The following is a 25,853-nucleotide window of genomic DNA, read 5'->3' as shown; positions in this document are numbered from 1 at the left end:
CAATTTTTAGTGAGTTTCTACCCGAAACATCCCCCTCCAAAGCGAAGTAAGTTAAGCCCAAGCCCATAACTCAAAAATGACTTCTTTACATCTTTTATGGCTTATTTTGACAATAAGCTCTGAAAAGGCCGAATAGAACTGGCCCTTAACCTGGAATTCAATTCTGCGTGCAATAATGTGCTATAGTGTACATTTAGGCATCATCATACATGGCATAACCTAATACATGTGCATTCCATTGTAGAATCTGGAATATGCAATGTTTATGTTAGTTCATACGTTGGACATGATGTTTAAATGCCCCTTAAATCTGGCCAGTCAAGTGATGGTCTTTAAGCCTCCTTCTTTGCTTCTTTTATTGATACATCTGTTCAATTGCTTGTTTGCATCAGCCAGCCATACTAGAACTGTTTGCTTTGATTACTTGCTGTTCTTGACCTAACACTCTAACAGAGCTTGTCAACAATTTAAACACTAAGGGATGCTGTAGTGGGGGCTTGTCTAACTCATAGGTGACATAAAGGTTTGGCTGTACAGTAAAGTAGGCTCTCCAAGAGTACCTGGAGATCTAGTTCGAAGGTATGCCTAGTTTTTACATAGTGCACACATAGTAAATGCTCATTTCACTGTGTGCAAGTGCAAGAGATGTGGATGTTTCATTATGTGGTGTTGTTTTGTTATAATCTCATCCTTTTGTGTTGTTCACAGACTGGAAAGTATGCATATTTATCTTCCAAGGAGACGAGTAACTAGTTTGTGTCACCTTGCAGAGGGGGTGCAATGAAGATAAGATTGAGGATTTCCAAGTACAAGATGTTAGGAAGGAGCCTTGCAAGAGAAGTAGGAGCAGCGCTGAGCCTGTTCAACCAGTTAAGGTAAGTCACTATATCCAACTCAACAGTTTAATTCCTTGTTTGTTTCAGGCATAGTTAATTTGCTCTTTTCAATTGCTTTATTTGTCCTCAGTTAATGAGATGCCCAAACAATGATGCCTGATGTTGGGTACTTGTATAACTATTAGTTGACATAATTAAAGGCCTTACCATTTAATTACTTTGGGGAAGTGTGCCTGAAGCTTTGAAGTCTATTAACCAACTATTACTGCATGAGGCTCACAATCTAGTTTATACTAGGCTAATGATTGCATAGCTTTGCTTGTTGTAGTAGGTTTGTATGAATCCCTCTGCTGTTCATTATGCTCCCTAAGACTTTAATTGAGCTACAGAATGGCTAAATGCTTGCTTACTTATACACAACGTGCTGTCTAAATTTGTAACTTGTCTGTGTGTTGGATTTGGCCCCAACATCATGCTCCTCTGGTGAGCTAAGAGAGATTTTCTGTATGCAGGCTGCACAGACTACCATTTTTATAATTTTTAAAATATCACCTGCTTATGCTTCATGACGTGTAACATTATTGTTAGTCTTGTTTTGCCATGTACAAAATAGTTTGTCTTGCTCGCTTCACTGTTGTAACTATATTTTTGTGCTAGTCATGTGTACTTATAGAAACATTTCAGGATGAAGTGACATCAACACAAAGATCTGCGAGCAGTGCGGCATGGTGATACGTCCATTTTACATCATGCTTTTATATCGATATTTATTGCATTATGGACTGTTATTACACGTTATGTCACAATACTTATGCCCATTCTCTCTTATTTTACAAGGTTTATATAAGGAGGGAGAATGCCGGCAAGTCGAATTCTGGGCTGGAAAAGGAGCAAATATTAGAGACCTATTCTGCACAACTCCAAAAGTCCTGAAACTCCATGAAAGTGATTTTTGGAAATAATAAAAAATATTGAGCGGAAGAAGTACTCCAGAGGGGGACCCACTTGGCCACGAGGGTGGGGGCGCGCCCTACCCCCCAGGGGGCGTCCCCTGCCTCGTGGGCCCCCTGTTGGCTCTCCGGTGTCCATCTTCTGCTATATGAAGTCTTTCATCAAGGAAAAAATCAGAAGCAACCTTTCGGGATGAGACTCCGCCGCCATGAGGCGGAACCTTGGCGGAACCAATCTAGGGCTCCGGCAGAGCTGTTCTGCCGGGGACACTTCCCTCCGGGAGGGGGAAATCGTCGCCATCGTCATCACCAACGCTCCTCTCATCGGGAGAGGGCAATCTCCATCAACATCTTCACCAACACCATCTCCTCTCAAAACCCTAGTTCATCTCTTGTATCCAATTCTTGTCTCCAAGTCCGGGATTGGTACTAGTAGGTTGCTAGTAGTGTTGATTACTCCTTGTAGTTGATGCTAGTTGGTTTATTTGGTGGAAGATCATATGTTCAGATCCTTTATGCATATTAATACCCCTCTGATTATGAACATGAATATGCTTTGTGAGTAGTTAGGTTTGTTCCAGAGGACATGGAGAAGTCTTGCTATTAGTAGTCATGTGAATTTGGTATTTGTTCGATATTTTGATGAGATGTATGTTGTCTAGCCTCTAGTGGTGTTATGTGAACGTCGACTAGATAGCACTTCACCATTATTTGGGCCTAGAGGAAGGCATTGGGAAGTAATAAGTAGATGATGGGTTGCTAGAGTGACAGAAGCTTAAACCCTAGTTTATGCGTTGCTCCGTAAGGGGCTGATTTGGATCCATATGTTTCATGCTATGGTTAGGTTTACCTTAATACTTTTGTTGTAGTTGCGGATGCTTGCAATAGAGGTTAATCATAAGTGGGATGCTTGTTCAAGTAAGAACAGCACCCAAGCACCGGTCCACCCACATATCAAATTATCAAAGTACCGAACGCGAATCATATGAACGTGATGAAAACTAGCTTGACGATAATTCCCATGTGTCCTCGGGAGCGCTTTTCTCCATATAAGAGTTTGTCCAGGCTTGTCCTTTGCTATAAAAAGGATTGGGCAACCTTGCTGCACTTTATTTACTTTTGTTACTTGTTGCTCGTTACAAATTATCCTATCACAAAACTATCTGTTACCACTTATTTCAATACTTGCAGAGAATACCTTCCTGAAAACCGCTTATCATTTCCTTCTGCTCCTCGTTGGGTTCGACACTCTTACTTATCGAAAGGACTACGATAGATCCCCTATACTTGTGGGTCATCAAGACTGTTTTCTGGCACCGTTGCCGGGGAGTGAAGCGCCTTTGGTAGGTGGAGTTTGGTAAGGAAAATTTTATATAGTGTGCTGAAATTTACTGTCACTTGTTACTATGGAAAGTAATCCTCTGAGGGGCTTGTTCGGGGTATCTTCACCCCGACCAGTAGAGCAAAGAGTTGCTCCTCAACCTACTGAACCTACTGAAAATGAAAATGTTCCCTTTGAAGTTCCTTCGGGTATGTTAGAAAAACTGCTAGCTAATCCTTTTGCAGGAGATGGAACAAAGCACCCTGATGAGCACCTAATCTATGTGGATGAAGTTTGTGGATTATTTAAGCTTGCAGATATACCCGATGATGTTGTTAAGAAGAAGGTATTCCCTTTATCCTTGGAGGGAGAGGCATCGACATGGTATAGGCTATGTGATGATACGGGGTCATGGAACTACAAACGATTGAAATTGGAATTTCATCATAAGTTTTATCCTATGCATCTTGTTCATCATGATCACAATTATATATATAAATTTTGGCCTCGCGAAGGAGAAAGCATCGCTCAAGCTTGGGGGAGGCTTAAATCAATGTTATATTCATGCCCAATCATGAGATCCCAAGAGAAATAATTATTCAAACTTTTTATGCTCGGCTTTCTGATAACAATCGCACCATGCTCGATACTTCTTGTGCTGGCTCTTTTATGATGAAGACTATTGAATTCAAATGGAATTTATTGGATAGAATTAAACGCAACTCTGAAGATTGGGATCTCGACGAAGGTAAGGGGTCAGGTATGACACCTAAGTTCGATTGTGTTAAATCTTTTATGGATACCGATGTTTTCCGTAAATTTAGCACTAAATATGGACTTGACTCTGAGATAGTAGCTTCTTTCTGTGAATCTTTTGCTACTTATGTTAATCTCCCCAAGGAGAAGTGGTTTAAATATCATCCTCCCATAGAAGTAAAAGTAGCTGCACCTACTAAAGTTGAAGAAAAGACTATCACTTATAATGATCCTGTTGTTCCTACTTCTTATGTTGAGAAACCACCTTTCCCTGTTAGGATAAAGGATCATGCTAAAGCTTCAACTGTGGTTCGTAAAAGCAATATTAGAACTTATACACCTCCTGAGCAGATTAAAGTTGAACCTAATATTGCTATTGTTAAAGATCTCTTGGCTAATAATATTGATGGGCATGTTATTTATTTATGCGGTGAAACTGCTAGAATTGCCAAACCTTGTGCTAAAGATAAACATAGACCAGTGGTAGGCATGCCAGTTATTTCTGTTAAAATAGGAGATCATTGTTATCATGGCTTATGTGATATGGGTGCTAGTGCTAGTGCTATACCTCATGACCTATACAAAGAAATTATGCATGAAATTGCACCTGCTGAGATAGAAGGTATTGATGTTACCATCAAACTTGCTAATAGAGATACAATATCACCCATTGGAATTGTTAGAGATGTTGAAGTCTTGTGTGGGAAAACTAAATATCCTGCTGATTTTCTTGTTCTCGGTTCCCCACAAGATAGCTTTTGTCCCATTATTTTTGGTAGACCCTTCTTGAACACTGTCAATGCTAGAATAGACTGCGAAAAGAGTGTTGTTACTATTGGCTTGGGTGATGTGTCCCATGAGTTTAATTTCTCTAAATTTAGTAGACAACACCGTGAAGAAGAATTGCCTAGTAAGGATGAAATTATTGGTCTTGCTTCTATTGCCGTACCTCCTAGTGATCCTTTAGAACAATATTTGCTAGACCATGAAAATGATATGTTTATGAATGAAAGAAGGGAAATAGATGAAGTATTCTTTAAACAGGAACCTATTCTGAAACACAATTTGCCTGTTGAAATCCTAGGGGATCCTCCTCCACCCAAGGGTGATCCCGTGTTTGAGCTTAAACCGTTGCCTGATACTCTTAAATATGCTTATCTTGATGAAAAGAAGATATATCCTGTTATTATTAGTGCTAACCTTTCAGAGCATGAAGAAGAGAGATTATTGAAAACTCTGAAGAAGCACCGTGCTGCCATTGGATATACTCTTGATGATCTTAAGGGCATTAGTCCCACTCTATGTCAACATAAAATAAATTTGGAAGAAGATGCCAAACCAATTGTTGATCATCAACGAAGGCTGAATCCTAAGATGAAATAAGTGGTAAGAAAGGAAATACTAAAGCTCCTTGAGGCAGGTATAATTTATCCCGTTGCTGATAGTCAGTGGGTAAGTCATGTCCATTGTGTCCCCTAAGAAGGGAGGTATTACCGTCGTTCCTAATGATAAAGATGAATTGATTCCGCAAAGAATTATTACATGTTATAGGATGGTAATTGATTTCCGCAAATTAAATAAGGCTACTAAGAAAGATCATTACCCCTTACCTTTTATCGATCAAATGCTAGAAAGATTATGCAAACATACACATTTTTGCTTTCTAGATGGTTATTCTAGTTTCTCTCAAATACCTGTGTCAGCCAATGATCAATCAAAGACTACTTTTACTTGCCCTTTTGGTACTTTTGCTTATAGACGTATGCCTTTTGGTTTATGTAATGCACCTGCTACCTTTCAAAGATGCACGATGGCTATATTCTCTGACTTTTGTGAAAAGATTTGTGAGGTTTTCGTGGACGATTTCTCCGTTTATGGATCCTCTTTGGATGATTGCTTGAGCAACCTTAATCGAGTTTTGCAGAGATGTGAAGAAACTAATCTTGTATTGAATTGGGAAAAGTGCCACTTTATGGTTAATGAAGGCATTGTCTTGGGGCATAAAGTTTCTGAAAGAGGTATTGAAGTTGATAAAGCCAAGGTTGATGCTATTGAAAAGATGCCATGTCCCAAGGACATCAAAGGTATAAGAAGTTTCGTTGGTCACGCCGGATTTTATAGGAGGTTCATTAAGGGCTTCTCAAAAATTTCTCGGCCTATGACTAATTTATTACAAAAAGATATACCATTTGTCTTTGAAGATGATTGTGTAGAAGCATTTGAAATACTTAAGAAAGCATTGATCTCTGCACCTATTGTTCAGCCACCTGATTGGAATTTACCCTTTGAAATTATGTGTGATGCTAGTGATTATGCTGTAGGTGCTGTTCTAGGGCAAAGAGTGGATAATAAATTAAATGTTATTCAATATGCTAGTAAAGCTCTAGACAATGCTCAGATAAATTATGCTACTACTGAAAAAGAATTCTTAGCAGTCGTATTTGCTTGTGATAAGTTCAGACCTTATATTGTTGATTCTAAAGTAACTATTCACATGGATCATGCTGCTATTAAATATCTTATGGAAAAGAAAGATGCTAAACCTAGACTTATTAGATGGGTTCTCTTGCTACAAGAATTTGATTTGCATATTGTTGATAGAAAGGGAGCTGAGAATCCTGTTGCAGACAACTTGTCTAGGTTAGAAAATGTTCTTGATGACCCACTACCTATTGATGATAGCTTTCCTGATGAGCAATTAAATGTCATAAATGCTTCTCGTAGTACTCTGTGGTATGCTGACTATGCTAATTAGATCGTTGCTAAATTTATACCACCTAGTTTTACATACCAGCAAAAGAAAAAGTTTTCTATGATTTGAGACATTACTTTTGGGATGACCCACATCTTTATAAAGAAGGAGTAGATGGTGTTATTAGACGTTGTGTACCTGAGCATGAACAGGAACAAATTCTACGCAAGTGTCACTCCGAAGCTTATGGAGGACACCACGCTGGAGATAGAACTGCACATAAGGTATTGCAATCCAGTTTTTATTGGCCTACTCTCTTCAAGGATGCCCGTAAGTTTGTCTTGTCTTGTGATGAATGTCAAAGAATTGGTAATATTAGTAGATGTCAAGAAATGCCTATGAACTATTCACTTGTTATTGAACCATTTGATGTTTGGGGCTTTGATTATATGGGACCCTTTCCTGCCTCTAATGGATATACACATATTTTAGTTGCTGTTGATTACGTTACTAAGTGGGTAGAAGCTATTCCAACCAGTAGTGCTGATCATAAAACTTCTATTAAGATGCTTAAAGAAGTTATTTTTCTGAGGTTTGGAGTCCCTAGATATTTAATGACTGATGGTGGTTCACATTTTATTCATGGTGCTTTCTGTAAAATGCTTGCTAAGTATGATGTTAATCATAGAATTGCATCTCCTTATCACCCACAGTCTAGTGGTCAACTAGAATTGAGTAATAGGGAGCTCAAATTAATTTTGCAAAAGACTGTCAATAGGTCTAGAAAGAATTGGTCCAAGAAACTTGATGATGCATTATGGGCCTATAGAACTGCATATAAAAATCCCATGGGTATGTCTCCGTATAAAATGGTTTATGGAAAAGCATGTCACTTACCTCTCGAACTAGAACATAAGGCATATTGGGCTATTAAAGAGCTCAACTATGATTTCAAACTTGCCGGTGAGAAGAGGTTATTTTATATTAGCTCACTTGATGAATGGAGAACCCAAGCTTATGAAAATGCCAAGTTGTTTAAAGAAAAAGTTAAAAGATGGCATGACAAAAGGATACAAAAGCGTGAGTTTAATGTAGGTGATTATGTATTGCTATACAACTCTCATTTAAGATTTTTTGCAGGAAAACTTCTCTCTAAATGGGAAGGCCCCTACGTTATCGAGGCGGTCTATCGTTCCGGTGCTATAAAAATCAACAACTTCGAAGGTACAAATCCGAAGGTGGTGAACGGTCAAAGAATTAAACATTATATCTCAGGTAATCCTATAAATGTTGAAACCAATGTTATTGAAACCATAACCCCGGAGGAATACATAAGGGACACTTTCCGGAACGTTTCAGACTCCGAAAAGGAATAGGTATGTGGTACGGTAAGTAAACCAACTCCAAAACAGTTTTAAGGCAATATTTCTCCATTTTGGAATATTTAGAAAAATAGAAAAATAAGAGGCAGTCCGGGAAGGACACGAGGCCCCCATGAGGGTGGAGGGCACGCCCTACCCTACTGGGCGCGCCCCCCTACCTCGTGGGCACCTCGTGTGCTCTCCGGACTCCGTTTTCTTACACGATACGTATTTTGGTCAGTAAAAATTCATTATATAATCTCCCGAAGGTTTTGACTCCTGTATCACGCAAATATCCTCTGTTCTTGTTTCGAGCTGTCCTGCTGCAGGTTAGAGCAACATGTCGTCCCAGGATTCGGAAGGAGAAAGCTATGTGGATGATTACCTTGCAGATCCTAAGGTCTATGGAGATGTGGAGCATTGTGGTTGGACTATGGAGGAAGAAGAGGACTATGAACCCAAGGGGAAGGAGGAGACGAGCTCAGCTGAAGATGAAGCCCCATTACCTCAACCCGGGGACATGCATGTGGAGTTCAAAAAGTCAAGCCTCCCTGATAGAGCAAAGAAACCTAAGATCGAGTTTATCCCTTTTCGTCTCTTGCAGGAAAACAAGCAGGAACTATGCAAAAAGATATTAATCCTGGAGCAGGAGATTGATGACTTGAGGGATCAAAATTCTGTCCTCAAGCGCAAATTAAGGAAGAAGCCTATGCCATCAACTAAACCTCCACCTTTCTCACCAACAAAGAAGGAGACATAATCACATGTGTATGGGCACTCCCCTTGGCAACTGCCAAGCTTGGGGGAGGTGCCCCGGTATCGTATCACCATCACACTCCTATCTTTACCGTATTCCTTAGTTTGATCCTATCAGTAGTATCTTGATCTAGTAGAATGAAGTTTATGGTATGATCTAGTTTTGAGTTTTTGCTTTATGATCTCTCCGGACACCTCGTGTGCTCTCCGGACTCCGTTTTCTTGCACGTTACGTATTTTGGTCGGTAAAAATTCATTATATAATCTCCCGGAGGTTTTGACTCCTGTATCAAGCAAATATCCTCTATTTTTGTTTCGAGCTGTTTCCTGTCAGAGTTGTCAAGGCCAGGCATCATGTCATCCCCCTCCTCCAACAATGGTGACAACGATGCTTGGCTAACGAAGATAGAGCTGAAGAGGGAAGAACCCATGGAGATCAACAAGGATGAAGGGATCAAGAAGGCCACGGAAGACAATGTTCCGGCAGCAGAAGACATCCTTCAACTTGATCACGATCTTCTTACCCCAACTGAGATTGAAGCTTTCAAGATGATTGAGTTAGCTCGTATACAAAACAAGTATCTCACACGTGAAAATATTTTGTTGAAGGAGCATATCGTTGCACTCAAGGGCATTATCCGCAAGTTGCAGGACCTCCTACGCTCGATGTGTGACTACCCATCATCACCACCATCTTCTTCACCAGCAAAGGAGACATAATCATATGGGTATGGGCACTCCCCTTGGCAACTGCCAAGCTTGTGGGAGGTGCCCCGGTATCGTATCACCATCACATCTCTATCTTTACCTTTTTCTTAGTTCGATCCTTTTAGTAGTATCTTGGTAAAGTAGAATAAAGTTTATGGTATGATCTAGTTTTGAGTTTTGCTTCATGATCCCTCTATGTAATCGAGTCCGTGAGCTATATAATAAAGATTAGTGTTGAGTCAAGGGCTTGATTATTTTGCCATGATCTTGAGTGAATAAAAGAAAAGAGAAAAAGAATAGAAAGAAATAAAGAGTTCATATTGATCTTATTGAGAGTAATGACTTCACATAGAAAGAGTATGATGATTAAAAATTGTTGAGAGTTGGCAAACATAGGTTTGGTCATCGTTGCAATTAATAGGAAGTAATAAAGAAAGAGAGGTTTCACATATAAATATACTATCGTAGACATCTTTTATGACTGGGAGCACTCATTAAAATATGACATGCTAAAGAGTTGATGTTGGAGAAGGAAGACAACGTAATGGGTTATGTTTTCTTATATCTGAGATAAAGTATATTGTGATGGATCATCCAACATGTTGAGCTTGCCTTTCCCCCTCATGCTAGCCAAATTCTTAGCACCAAGTAGAGATACTACTTGTGCTTCCAAAAACCCTCAAACTAGTTTTGCCATGAGAGTCCACCATATCTACCTATGGATTGAGTAAGATCCTTCAAGTAAGTTGTCATCGGTGCAAGCAATAAAACTTGCTCTCTAAATATGTATGATTGATTGGTGTGGAGGAAATAAGCTTTATACGATCTTGTGATGTGGAAGAAATAAAAGCGACGGACTGCATAATAAAGGTTCATATCACAAGGGGCAATATAAAGTGACGTTCTTTCGCATTAAGATTTTGTGCATCCAACCATAAAAGCGCATGGCAACCTCTGCTTCCCTCTGCAAAGGGCCTATCTTTTATTATTATCTTCTACCTTATGCAAGAGTCATGGTGATCTTCACCTTTCCTTTTTACATTTTATCCTTTGGCAAGCACAGGGTGTTGGAAAGATCCTGATAGATATATCTAATCGGATGTAAGTCAACATGAGTTATTATTGTTGACATTACCCTTGAGGTAAAAGGTTGGGAGGCGAAACTATAAGCCCCTATCTTTCTCTGTGTCCGGCTAAAACTCCGTAACCACAAGTATTGCGTGAGTGTTAGCAATTATGAAAGAGTAAATGATAGTTGAGTATGTGGACTTGCTAGAAAGCTCTGACATAGACTCTTTCTGATGTTATGATAAATTGCAATTGCTTCAATGATTGAGATTATAGTTTGTTAGTTCTCAATAAAGTTTCTGATTCATACTTTGCATTGTGAATATATTATTACTTGAGCATAAGAAACCATATGACAATATCCATATATGTTGCTGTTATGAGAATAATCATGATGCCCTCATGTCCGTATTTTATTTTATCGACACCTCTACCTCTAAACATGTGGATATATTTATCGTTATCGGCTTCCGATTGAGGACAAGCGAGGTCTAAGCTTGGGGGAGTTGTACGTCCATTTTGCATCATGCTTTTATGTCGATATTTATTGCATTATGGGCTGTTATTACACGTTATGTCACAATACTTATGCCTATTCTCTCTTATTTTACAAGGTTTATATAAGGAGGGAGAATGCCGGCAGCTGGAATTCTGGGCTGGAAAAGGAGCAAATATTAGAGACCTATTCTGCACAACTCCAAGAGTCCTGAAACTCCACGAAAGTTATTTTTGGAAATAATAAAAAATATTGAGCGAAAGAAGTACGCCAGAGAGGGACCCACCTGGCCACGAGGGTGGGGGGCGCGCCCTACCCCCCAGGGCGCGCCCCTGCCTCGTGGGCCCCTTGTTGGCTCTCCGGTGGCCATCTTCTGCTATATGAAGTCTTTCGTCAAGGAAAAAATCAGAAGCAACCTTTCGGGACGAGACTCCGCCGCCACGAGGCGGAACCTTGGCGGAACCAATCTAGGGCTCCGGCAGAGCTGTTCTGCCGGGGACACTTCCCTCCGGGAGGGGGAAATCATCGCCATCGTCATCACAACCACTCCTCTCATCGGGAGAGGGAAATATCCATCAACATCTTCACCAGCACCATCTCCTCTCAAAACCCTAGTTCATCTCTTGTATCCAATTCTTGTCTCCAAGTCCGGGATTGGTACTAGTAGGTTGCTAGTAGTGTTGATTACTCCTTGTAGTTGATGCTAGTTGGTTTATTTGGTGGAAGATCATATGTTCAGATCCTTTATGCATATTAATACCCCTCTGATTATGAACATGAATATGCTTTGTGAGTAGTTACGTTTGTTCCTGAGGACATGGAGAAGTCTTGCTATTAGTAGTCATGTGAATTTGGTATTCGTTCGATATTTTGATGAGATGTATGTTGTCTAGCCTCTAGTGGTGTTATGTGAACGTCGACTAGATAGCACTTCACCATTATTTGGGCCTAGAGGAGGCATTGGGAAGTAATAAGTAGATGATGGGTTGCTAGAGTGACAGAAGCTTAAACCCTAGTTTATGCGTTGCTTCGTAAGGGGCTCATTTGGATCCATATGTTTCATGCTATGGTTAGGTTTACCTTAATACTTTTGTTGTAGTTGTGGATGCTTGCAATAGAGGTTAATCATAAGTGGGATGCTTGTTCAAGTAAGAACACCGCCCAAGCACCGGTCCACCCACATATCAAATTATCAAAGTACCGAACGCGAATCATATGAACGTGATGAAAACTAGCTTGACGATAATTCCCATGTGTCCTCGGGAGCGCTTTTCTCCATATAAGAGTTTGTCCAGGCTTGTCCTTTGCTATAAAAAGGATTGGGCCACCTTGCTGCACTTTATTTACTTTTGTTACTTGTTTCTCATTACAAATTATCCTATCACAAAACTATCTGTTACCACTTATTTCAGTACTTGCAGAGAATACCTTGCTGAAAACCGCTTATCATTTCCTTCTGCTTGTGGGTCATCACATGGCCGTTACCGAATGATTATGGATTGGAATTGGAATGTGCTGATGTTCTCGAGCATCAACTAGAGGTGGCAAGACGACGTGTACATGATTCTCAACGTACAATCAACAAGTTGAGACTGGACATGCAGGTATTAGATGCAGGAGTCAAAAAAATGAAACAAGACACTGAGGTAACCACGAAGGAATTGGAGATTTTGCAGACTGAAATTTGTGCTATCTGAATCCGGCCAATCCTATTTTCTGAAGAGATTATAGTTCAAATGGTAAGTTTTGTTGATGCGTGTCCATGATGTATGAGCTTTATTTGTCCAGTGTATGTAATTTGCTGTTTGTGTACGCTTTATTATCATTGGTGCCGAACTATAATGCCCAGTGGGTATATTCGGCTGTAATTTCTTTAATGTATAGTGTAGGATTATTCTACGTTTCTATGCCTTAGTCTTTTTATTGTATAGTGTATGTTTTTTAGAGGCGGTAGTATAGAGTAGGAAATTTTTTGAATATGCTATATCATTGAAATGGGGGCCCACACGCCCAAACATTTCCTGGACGCCATACAAACGAACAAACATGTGTAGTCAAAGCGGGCCTTAATTGGGCTGGTCAAAATAATATTAAGTGGATCCCAAATGATGTGGCCCACGGTAACAACGGCTCTTAGCAGGCCGTTAACAGGACAAAAGCTCGATAGGGCCGTATAAATGGAAATGGCCCGCGGGCCTCTAGCAGGCTGAAATAGATGTCAATTTTGTCTCGGCACTTTTACTTTACAGGCTAGTAAGAGGCCGAAAGTGTTATGGGGCAGAGGAGGCCCCAATTTGCAAACTAGGCTTTTAACAGGCCGAAAGTCGCACTGGGCTGAAATGATGCCCTGCGGAACGTGGGCCCCTAATGGACCTAAAGTCAAAGGCCCAACAGTTGTGCGGGCCATTAACAGGCTGAGAGACAAAATGGGCTAGGAGTTGGCCCGTTTACCGAATGGGCCAATTACAGGCCTAAAGTCACAGCAGGCTAGAATTTGCCGAACTGCAGAATGGGCCGAGAAAAGGCCGAAAGACGTTCCGGGCCGTTAACAGGCTGGAACCGACGATGGCCGCTAACAGGGCGAAAGAAGCTCGGGCTGCAATTGGGCCCAAAGACGTAGCGGGCCGTTAATGGGCTAAAATTGACGATGGGCTGGAAATTGTCAAATGTAGAATGGACCTTTGATGGGCCGATTCTGTGGAACTTGTATGGGCCGTGCTTGTAAATGGGCCTGACTCAAGTAGGCCGGTAATGGGCCGGCCCGCTTATTTTGACAGGCCCGGCCTTTTAACCTAAATGGGCCACTGTTGGGCTGGTCCACGTGTCGACATATCATAGGCACATCTCGCCCATTGGATGAGTGACACCTGTGCCAAGGCGGAGCTGACACGTGGTTCCGTCGGCCAATGAGAATTTTACACGTGGAAAATCGTCATTGGTCGTGGCTGTTAGCGGGTTATCGGATCCAAAACCGGGCCCGATAGCTTAACGGCGACCCGTTACGGTGGATGCCACGTGTCGGTCACCCTTGACAAAAGCACTTCCATGACGCGACATTTATCATCATGGAAGTGAACACTTCTGTGATGATAATTTTGGTAATGTCATGGAACACTTCTACGACAGCACAGGTATGACTATCTTGATTCTGTCATAAAATCGTCATGGATGTACATGCATGACAGAAAACGTGACCTACTGTGACAAACACGTATCATCACAGAAGTGTATTTTTTTGTAGTGTATCTTTCTATGTGCCCGTTGAAACGTTTTGCTCATGTGTATGCGGTGAGTGTTAGGAATCATAGAAGACTATATGATGGTTGAGTATGTGGAGCTCTTACTTATACTCAGTTGAATAAGTTGAATTGCAATTGCTTGGTGACTAAGAACATAGGTTGTTGAGTTTCAAGAGAGTTCATTGGTTGAACCTTAACATGTGAATAGGTTGCTACTATAACATGAGAAGTTTTATAAGAAAGAATTGCTGTTATGATGCTAGGAAAAGTGATTGAAATTATCATTGATCAAACTTATGCACTTTGCTAGCATTCACACTTCATAAATTATTTCTTTTTATCATTTACCTACTCGAGGATGATTAGGTATTAAGCTTGGGGATGCTGATACGTCTCCGACGTATCTATAATTTATGAAGTATTCATGCTGTTATTTATCATTCTTGGATGTTTTACAATCATTTTATAGCAACTTTATATCAATTTTTGGGACTAACCTATTGACCCAGTGCCCAGTGCCAGTTGCTGTTTTTGCTTGTTTTTTACATCGCAGGAAATCAATACCAAACGGAGTCCAAACGCAACGAAACTCCATAGAGATTTTTTATGGACCAGAAGACATCCATTGGGATAGAGCAAGACCTGGGGGGGTGCCCTGAGGGGGGCACAACCCACCTGGGTGTGCCAGGGCCCCCTGGCGCGCCCAACACTACTGGAATTTGCTTATTTGCCGTCTGCCACGGCAGACGGCAAAGGCAAGGATGGCGGACGGCAAAGGCCTTTGCCATCTACCGCGGACGGCAAAAGGCTCCGGGAAAGTAGGCTACGGTAAAGTGCTTCTTTGCCGTCTGCTTTCTGAAGTGGACGGCAAAGGGGCCTTTGCCATCAGCGGCTGACGGCAAAGAAAGCCGACGACAATAAATGTGCTGTTAGTCCGTTAGGCGGCTAACGGCAGCCTTTGCCGTCCGCCGCTGACGGCAAAGAGCATCCGGCCTTTGCCGTCCGCCGAATGACGTCAGCTGGACGTCACTGCGGGACAAGCCTTTGCCGTCTGCCACTGTAGGCAAAGCCTTTGCCGTCCGCCGCTGTAGGCAAACTGACCAAATGGGTCAACTCCCAGGGAGCACAGGTGGCCGCCGCGTGGCTTCTTTGCCGTCCGCGGCAGACGGCAAAGGCGCCTTTGCCATCAGCGGCTGACGGCAAAGGTGCCTCTTTTTTTTTCTGTTTTTTTTAAATCCAGCAATTTTCACAGCAAATATATGATATATATATATATATATATATATATATATATATATATATATATATATATATATTTCACAGGGCTATTTAACAGCAATCATATGACATATCCAGCACATAAGTTTCATCGTGCATACATATATAGTTCCATCCATTCATACATAGCAAGTTGCACATACACATTGTTCCATCCATACATATTACAATGCAAAGTTTCATCAAGATAGCAAGTTCCATCATAGCAAGCTAGAAGAATACTAGAGGAGAATGAAAGAAAAAACAAGCACTCCATCATAGCAAGCTAGCTTCCGTGAAGTGAATGAAATCTGCAAAAAGGCAAATAAGAAAGTTAGAAAAAGGTGACTAGAAGAAGAAGTATATGCCATTTATGAGCTAACTTAGGTGAAATGGATCATTTATGAGCTAACTTAGTTGAAATGGATCGTTTATGAGCTAACCTACGTGAAATAGATCGTTTATGAGCTAACTTAGGTATAATGCATCATTTTAGAGCTAACCTAGGTAAGATGGGTCATTTTAGAGCTAACTTGGGTAAAATGGATCATTTATGAGCTAACTAAGGTATAATGGGTCATTTTAGAGCTAACTTAGGTAAAATGGATTGTTTATGAGCTAACTAAGCTAATTATGCCATTTTTGACATAAGTAAGCTAAGTACATGTCATTATTGAGCAAACCTAGTTAACTAAGCATACTAGAGCTAACATAGGTCATTTTGTAGGAAATAAAGCTAAGTATAGATCGTTTTAGAGCTAACTTCGGTAAAATGGATGGTTTTGGAGGTCAGTAAGCTTATTAAGTCATTTTGGAGGAAAAGAAGCTAACTCTAGGTCATTGTGGTAAGCATATTGGAGGAAATAAGGCTAAGTCTAGGTCTTTATGCATTTGTTAAGCAAAACACTAGAAGAAACTTACCAGCGCCCACCATCTTTCAACACCTGCCATGACAAAGAGTAAACAAAATTAGTACAACATAAAAAATACCGACATGAATAATAATATGTATATTACTTAAGTGTATCATCATCAAGTACAACATAAAAAAATTGAATACCTGACACTACTAATAATCTCGATCACTATCATCAATAAATGCATAATCATCATCATCACTATAATCAATGACGGGCTCATAGGGTTCAGTGGCATCAACATGTGGAAGGCCACCTTGACGTAATCGGTCAAGCATTGACAGGCCATCCGCAGCAGTAACCTCTTCTTGTTCCGGCTCTTCTTGTTCCTCCTCTGGGTTGATGTCGGATTCACTGTCGCTGTCTACTTCAATGTTTTGGGGTGAAGTATAGCGGTTCTTGAAACGCTTTTTGGAAAGACGTGTCTCTTGGAAGAATTCTCCTTCATATGTGTCTGGGTTAATGTGAGGTTCATAATCCTCTTCCTTTGGGGGAGATAGTCTAGCACGTGGCGGCACCTCATAAACGACATCCCAACCTTTCAGATTTGGATTAGTTTGCCAGGCCCACGGCAGATAGAATACTTGGGTCGCCTGTTGAGCCGTAATATAGACATCAGGAACATCTAAATGGGTGCTTTGTTTGATTTCAACTAGCCCTATATGTTCATGAGTCCTTCTAGTCTCCTTCGGCTGAAACCAATAACATTTGAAGAGTACAACATTCGGTGGGTTGTCACCATAGAATAGAAGTTCATAAATTGCTTCAACTCTCCCATAATACTCGGTACCTCCTTCGCCGATAGCAGATACACAACAATTTGTAGACCGTCGGTCGGCCATAGATAGCTCTTTGCCATAGGTACGAAAACGATACCCGTTGATGTCGTATTTGTCAAATGAACGGACCTTATAGTCAAAACCATTAGCGACTTGTCTCAATTCGGCGTCCATAGACTCTGAATTAGCCTACAAGTTTAATACGAAAGGATTGTTGCATTAGGCAGAAATTAGCGAATGAAATGAAATGGTCTAATAGAAATTACCGTTTGTTTGAACCAAGAGATGAAACCGGGATAGCCGCCTCCTTGCTTTGCGAGAAGCTCATATTCTTCGACGGAATCCTTTTGGATCACCGCTCCATACGAGAATATGGCGACGTATCGACTATATAAAATATCCAGGAATAAGAACAGTTCAAAGGAAATAGAAGTTGCGAAACAATGTACCGAGAACTTACTCGATGTACGGCCGCACTTCTGTCAGGTTGTTGAAGATATACAACGTAATGGCCCGCCATTCTTCGTTATCCAAAGATACTGGTTTCGAACCACTGGCTGGTGCGAGATTCCCTTTGAATAGGCTGAGGTTGGATCCACCCTTTTGAGGTTCGTCAGCATTGTACCGAGGCTTCAGATTATGCAAATGACGATTTTTGGCTTTGTAGTGTGCTGTCACAAAGTTTGCGCCTCCTCAGTGATGAATGCCTCAGCCATCGATGCTTCAATTCTACGTTTATTTTTACATTTTTGTCGAAGCATCTTCTGCATCCTCTCAGTTGGGTAGCACCAACGATTTTGCACGGGCCCCCCCAATCTTGCCTCTGTCGGGAGATGCAAAATCAAATGCTGCATTGGATTAAAGAAGCCCGGTGGAAATATCTTCTCTAACTTGCAGATCAACTCCGGCGCCAACTCTTCCATTTCTTCTAGCATGCCAGGCGATAGTTCTTTCGCACAAAGAACACGGAAGAAATAGCTGAGTTCTGCCAGTACTAGCCATTCATCCTCAGGGATGAAGCCACGCAACATCACCGGCATTACCCGCTCAATCCATATGTGCCAATCATGACTCTTGAGACCAAATATCTTCAATTTATCAAGACTCGCTCCCCTCTTTAGATTCGCTGCATACCCATCGGGGAACATCAACTGCATTTTCACCCACAAGATAATTTCCCTCATAGCCGGCCTTCCAAGATTGAACCATGCCTTTGGCTTCGTCCAGTTCTGCTTTCCTTTCGGTTCTTTCATGTTTTGTAACGGCCTATCACATAGCGCCTCCAGATCGACTCTAGCCTTAGTATTATCCTTTGAATTCCCATCTATGCCGAACAATGTACCAAAAAGTGCCTCGGCGATATTCTTCTCAGTGTGCATCACGTCGATGTTGTGTGGGCAAAAGAGGTCTTTGAAGTAAGGCAGATCCCATAAGCATGTCTTGTGAGTCCAGGCGTGCTTAGAATTATACCCCTTGAAGTACCCTGGACGCTCTGGATCTAGCTCGAGAGCGTTTAACTGATCCAGGGTCTGTTGGCCTGTCAACGTAGGTGGTGCAGAGTTTTTGACAACTCTACCTCTGATGAAGTTCTTCTTGTCTTTCCTGAACTTATGGCGAGGATCCAGGAACTGTCTATGCATGTCGAAGCAAGAAAACTTGCGACCGGCCTGAAGCCAACGAAACTCAAGAGCTCCCTTGCATGTGGGGCACGGGAACCTTCCATGCACACACCAGCCAACGAATAGCGCATACGCCAGCAAGTCATGCGTCGAGTACATGTACCAGACACACATTATGAAGTTCCGTTTGCTATAGGCGCCGTATGTCTTGAACCCATTATCCCAGGCTTCTTGCAATTCATCTTTAAGCGGCTGCATGTACACATTCATATTTTTTCCCGGATAGTTGGGCCCTGGAATTATCAACGTAAGGAAAATGTTCTTTCTTTGCATAATATGTCCGGGGGGGGGGGATTGAGTGGAAAGACAAATACGGGCCAACAACTGTATTGGGCTGCCGTCAGACCAAACACACTGAACCCATCTGTGCTGATGCCGACTCGAGGATGCCTCGGATCTGCTGCTTTGTCAGCATGTATTTCATCAAACCTTTTCCACGCAACACCATCCGATGTGTGTACGATCATCAGATTCCCATCTGCATCTAGTTCGGTTCTTTTGCCCGTTTTGTGCCATGTCATCTGTCTGGCCGTCTCTTCGACCATGAAAAGACGTTGAAGTCTTGGTACGATTGGCATATACCGAAGAACACTAACGGGGATTTTGGTCTGTGTCTTCTCACCCATACCGTTGTCTACCACAACATACCTGGAAGACATGCAAATGGGACAATAGTTCAAGTCCGCATAGTCAAGCCTAAATAAGACACATCCTTTCTCACAGGCATGTATCTTCTCATAGGGCATCTTCAGTGCACGGAGGATTTTGTCCGACTGGTACAGGTTTGCAGGCATTACATGGCCTTTGGGTAGAAAGCGTCCAAATATTGTCATCATTGCATCGTAGCATTCTTTGCCCAAGTTGAACTGAGCCTTCAGAGCCATTACTTGTGAGATGGCATCCAACTGACAAAGCTCAGTGTGCTCGTGGAGCGGACGTTTTGAAGACTCCAACATTTCATTGAAGGCCTTTGCAGATTCCTCCATCTCCTCGTCCGAATCCTGAGCATCATCGAAGTCTTGCACCATGCTTTCCATCCCGGTACCATGCTCGTCGGTGCGACGACGATCCACCTTAGCTCGGTCACGTTGGGCAGACTCACCATGATATGTCCACACCGTATAATCGGGCGTAAAACCACTCTTCTGCAGGTGTTTGCCCATTTCAGCCTCTGTCCTCTTTTCCCAATTGCCGCACCGTAAACAGGGGCACCAGGTTTTCCTCTGGCCATTTGCAAATGCGGCTTGCACAAACCCCTTGGTTTTTGTGAACCATTTAGTGCTCCATTTGTTCTGACCAGTGTGACCGGTGTACATCCACGCACGATCACTCATCTTGACTTTCAGAGCTACTGGACACACAACAAATATATATATATATATATATAATTCACCATGTATATATTCATCAGTTGATCTACTTTGTCAATTTTATTATGTCCATGCAACCTACACTCTAATAGGTAATCATAGGTCCTAATCCCACCCGAGTATGTGTAGACTGGGTTCATTTTCCCGTGCTATGCTCCGGATCCGACGCAAAATTTCGGCAGCACCTCCCCGCTGTTCTCCTGATACACGTCTTTGCAATAAACAGAGAGGATGTGTACCCAGAGAACAACAGGGGAGGCACTAATGAAATTTATGCGTCGGATCCGGAGCAAAGCATATGGGAAAACGAACCCAATCTACACATACTCGGGCTGTCCATGGATAGCGCTGGACAATTTGAAAGAATCACGGTTATAAATATGCAAATGCATGCATATTTATAACTATAACGCTTTCGAACGGGAGACACATATTGGTTACGCATACTGATGATTGGCACCTATAGCTAGCAAGTTTCATCGGCACGAAGACCGGAACAGAGCAAATGAAGGGGGAGGAGGAGATGTCATTTGTGCTCACCAACGAACGTAGGGGCGGAGCTCGTCGAATGCATGGGGAGGTCGTCAAACACCACACCCTCGCAGCGACGAAACAACTGCACATTTGAATCCACCCGATAAACACAAATATGTATGATGTTTTGCATAACAAAATCGAAAAATATATGACCTAACTCATAATTCACAAATATATGACTCCGCCGGCCTCTGGAAGGCCAAAGAGCACCTTCTACATATTCTTCTTTTCTTCTTTTCTTCTTCTTCTTCTTCTTCTTCTTGTTCTTCTCCCCTCCTCTTCTTCTCCTACACCTACACTTTCTTCTTCTTCTCCCCTCCTCTTCTTCTCCTACACTTTCTTCTTCTTCTTCTCCCCTCCTCTTCTTCTCCTACACTTTCTTCTTCTTCTTCTTCTTCTTCTTCTTCTTCTTCTTCTCCCCTCCTCTTATTCTTATTCTTATTCTTCTTCTTCTTCTTCTTCTTCTTCTTCTTCTTCTTCTTCTTCCCCTTCTACATATTCTTCTTTTCTTCTTCTTCTTTTTTCATCTTTTTTCTACTTCTTTAAATTATATGACTAATTATCTAAAACCCATGCACTAAATCTAACACTAACACATATATATCTAGCACTAAACCTAACACTAACAATTAAGCAGCAAAAAAAAGAAAAAAAATAACTCACCGGACCGCGGTGGCGGGTGGCGGGGGCGGCGGCGACGCCGGGGTGGTGGGGTGGTGGGGCGATGGCACAGGGTGGGGGCGGCGGCGGGTGGCGGGGGCGGCGGGTGGTGGGGGGTGGCGGCGGGTGGCGGGGGTGGCGGCGGGTGGCGGGGGCGGCTGGTGGGTGGTAGGGGCGGCAGGTGGTGGGGGCGGCTGGTGGGGGTGGCGGCGGGTGGCGGGGGCGGCGGCATGGGGTGGGGGCGGCGGCGGGTGGTGGGGGCGGCAGTAAGGGGTGGGGGCGGCGGCGGGCGGCGGGGCGGCGGCGTGGTGGCTCGGGGAGGAGAGAGGAGAGAAACAGAGAGATGGATCCAGGGCGGGGTGGGTCTTGCCGTTAGGTAGGTTAGTTCTTTGCCGTCCGCCAAACCTTTGCCGTCAGCTTTTTTTTCTCTTTGCCGTCCGCTAGCTGACGGCAAAGAGGGGGGACGTTAAGTTTTTTTAATCAGCTCGTTAGTGGGGACCACCACCCTCTTTGCCGTCTGCTAGCTGACGGCAAAGATTCTTTGCCGTCCGCTAGCTGACGGCAAAGAGTAGGCAGATGGCAAAGACCGTTCTTTGCCATCTGCCTACTCTTTGCCGTCCGTTTTCTGCAAGCGGAGGGCAAAGACCTTCTTTGCCGTCAGCTAGCGGATGTCAAAGACTTGGCAGACGGCAAATTAGCTAATTCCAGTAGTGCATGTGGGTTGTGCCCACCTCGCTGGCCTCCCACGCCCCCTCTTTGCACTATAAATTCCCAAATATTCTGAAACCCATCGGGGTTAACCTAGATCCGATGTTCCGCCGCTGCAAAGCTCTGTATCCACCGTAAACTAATCTAGACCCTTTCTGTCACCCTGCCGGAGGGGGGAATCATCTCCAGTGGCCATCTTCATCATCTCGGCGACCACCATGATTAGGAGGGAGTAGTCCACCCTCGGGGCTGAGGGTTTGTACCAGTAGCTATGTGTTTAATCTCTCTCTCTCTCTCTTTCTCTCTCGTGTTCTTGAGATGTCACGATCTTGATGTATCGCGTGCTTTGTTAATATAGTCGGATCATATGGTGTTTTCCCCTCTCTGTCTTGTGGTGATGAATTGAGTTTTTCCCTTTGAGATTTCATTGTTATCGGATTGAATACTTTTATGGATTTGAGAACACTTGATATATGTCTTGCAATTGAATACTCGTGGTGACAATGGGGTATCGTATTGATTCACTTGATATATGTTTTGGCACTCAACTCGCGGATTCCCGAGGTGACATTGGGGTAATCTATGCATAGGGGTTGATGCATGTTCTTGTCTGTGTTTCTCCGGTAGAAATCTTGGGGCACTCTTTGAAGTTCTTTGTGTTGGATTGAGTATTATGAATATGAATTTGCTTTGGTGTTATTTTAGTACGAACTCTAGGATAGATCGAACGGAAATAATAGCTTTGTGTTATTTTAGTATGAACTCTTGAATAGATCGAACGGAAAGAATAGCTTTGAGGTGGTTTCGTACCCTACAAACAATTTATTCTTATGTTCTCCGCTAGATAGGAACTTTGGAGTGATTCGTCTTCGCACTTTGAGGGGTGGTTATATGATCCAATTATATTCATTGTTGAGAGATTGCACTAGTGAAAGTACGGACCCTAGGCCTCATTTTCAAGCATTGCAATACCGTTTTTGTTCCCGTTTACTATTTGTTACCTTGCTGTTTTTATTTATTCAGATTATAAAAATACATTTCTACCATCAATATTACACTTTTATCACCATCTCTGCGCCGAACTAGTGCACCTATACAATTTGCCATTGTATTGGGTGTGTTGGGGACACAAGAGATTTCTTGTATTTGGTTGCAGGGTCATTTGAGGGAGACTATCTTCATCCTACGCCTCCCATGGGTTGATAAACCTTAGGTCATCCACTTGAGGAAAAATTGGTACTGTCCTACAAAATTCTGCGCTTGGAGGCCCAACACGAGTCTACAAGAATAAAGTTGCGTAGTAGACATCACTATTATGTTGGCATAGGTTACATCGTGTGTCTACCCCCGACATATATGAGAGGCCTAGGATACAAGTGTCCTATTAGGACACAACTCCTACCCTGTCTATACACAATCCAATACCAAGTCCAACTGTAACCTACCTTATACAATAATATTCGACAGAACTCTAGCAAACTCCACCTTGGCAAATATTCTTCACTACCTTGAATTCATCCATGCATCGAACCTCCATGTACATTGGACATGAGATACGCCATGAGCACCGCTGCTACTTCCAGACTCCATGTGACTCCACCTGCAACTGTAGTTCCACTACTGCAGGATGCTGCTAACGCGACACTACGATCGGAGACCCTTCGACGAAACTGTGCGATGCCATAATCGCAAACGGTGGTGTAAAAAAATCGTCAAAGTTGCAAAACGTTTGCGATGGAGGATGCATCAAACACGGTTCAGATTTTAGTTGCGTGTGTGCGATGCAGGGCATACAGTTCAGTTCAATTAATTGTTTGCGATGAGGAGGAACAAAAGAAACGGGCAACCAGATCAAGGTGTGTGCGATATACAACATACGGTTCACTCGGATGAGCTGTTTATGATTAGGCAACACAAAAGTAACGGCCAGCCAGATCAAAGGTGTGTGCGATGTACGGCATGCGGTTCACTCGGATGAACTGTTTGTGTTGAGACAAGAGAACAGAAACGGTTCAATATAACAAGATGTGTGTGATACGCGGCAAACAGGTTTGTAATCGGAAATGTGTGCAAAGACCGATAATAACACAGACAGTTGCTGCTAATAAGACGTGTGTGATGTGCGATGGGATTGCATACAGAATAACAACACACACACACACACATACACACACACACACGCACACACTCATAAGGACATGGTTGCATAACCAAATTAAACATCCACTTACATAGGTGGCTACTACAACCATGGCATTTGCACACACCAAAGTAAACTATTACATGCATAATTTCATAGGTGGCTACTACACACATGACATTTCCACACACCAATAAAGTAAACTATATATTACATGCATGATTAACTAGCATAAACGATCATCTGATCATCATCTACTTCTTATGACGCTTGCTCTGCTTGTGGCTCGATCCGGGCTCGCCGATTTGGGTAACGAGGCACTTCCTCATGTCAACGATCCGCCTTTGCATCTCGTAGCATGTTTACACGCTCTTGGCCGCGAACCTGAGGTGAGGTTCATCCAGTTGCCGCATCCAGGCCTTGTGCCAGGATAGGGGACTTGTTCTCTGGGCATCCTGCTTCATCTTTTCGTAGTAGGGGTCGATGATGGCCGAGGCGAGTTCGATCAGGGAGTCCTTCTTCATGCTGCCCCAGACCCTGTAGTGGTCACAGATTTCGACAAGGTTCTTGCAGGCCAAGCCCATAACACTGTGCACGTTTACATCGTCGGTGGTTTCCACCGTGGCGAACTTGTAGTCGGTGCTGTTGACAAACTTGTTGAAACGGTCGCAAGGCTCTGTGGCCATGCAGTAGTGGTAGATGGGGACATGATGGCGCACGCACAACTGGGCGATGGCAACCTTCTGATCTATGCCGGGATGACCGGTGGTGTACTGGAGGTCGATGCCGACCACCTTGTACTTGTATCGAGTAAGCAACTGCTCAACGCTGTTGATGTAGTCGTACACCACGGCCGGGTCGATGGTGTACACAACCGAGATATCCGTCTCCCTCATGTGGGTCTCCACTCTATGCTCGCCAAACTCCATTGGAGCGCCGCTGGACATCCCCTCTCTATGTGTCGTCGTGGGTGTGCTTGTTGTGTTGTGGGGCGCGATCGAAAGGTTGAAGAGACCAAGGTTATAATGGCCGCGGGAATTAAAGGGGAAGCCGGACGACAAGGAATATCGGCAGGCCCTGATGGCAGTTCTAATTTGCAGCGCGTAACTCCATCGTGCCGCACGTAACTACATCGCGTGGCAACGCGCGCGGCGCAACCGCATGCATATGGGGCCCCCGACGTGATCATGCGCATGCCCAACCGCTGGCAGAGCGCACGCGAAGGGACGCGAGCAGAGCGCTTTGCGGTCGCCTCAACGGCGATCAACCATATATATATGCATATAGCAGTTGAACACGCAAGGAAAAGCCGTCCACAAGCCGAGTGCGCCTACAGACGCGAGCAGAGCGCGCCGCGGTGCCTAACAGCGAGCACAGCGTGCTGCGGCGCCTAACGGCGAGCAGAGCTTGCCGAGGGACGCGAGCAGAGGTCAGCATAGTGATACGTGGCAAATAAGATGAACTGTGCGAGCGATGTCGGAGACATCAAGCATGAATCAGATTAGAGTTGCGTGTGCGATACGTGGCATACAATTGATCCATCCGAGCTGTTTGTGATGGAATAAGCCGTGTGTGTTGTGGGCAAACGCTTGCTGGTATATAACCTTAAATTTAACCATAGAA

The sequence above is a fragment of the Aegilops tauschii genome, chromosome 2, assembly GCF_002575655.3.
Source record: "Aegilops tauschii subsp. strangulata cultivar AL8/78 chromosome 2, Aet v6.0, whole genome shotgun sequence".
Classification (NCBI taxonomy): domain Eukaryota; kingdom Viridiplantae; phylum Streptophyta; class Magnoliopsida; order Poales; family Poaceae; genus Aegilops; species Aegilops tauschii.
The sequence above is the reverse complement of the archived record's forward strand: the minus strand, read 5'-3'. Positions refer to the sequence as shown.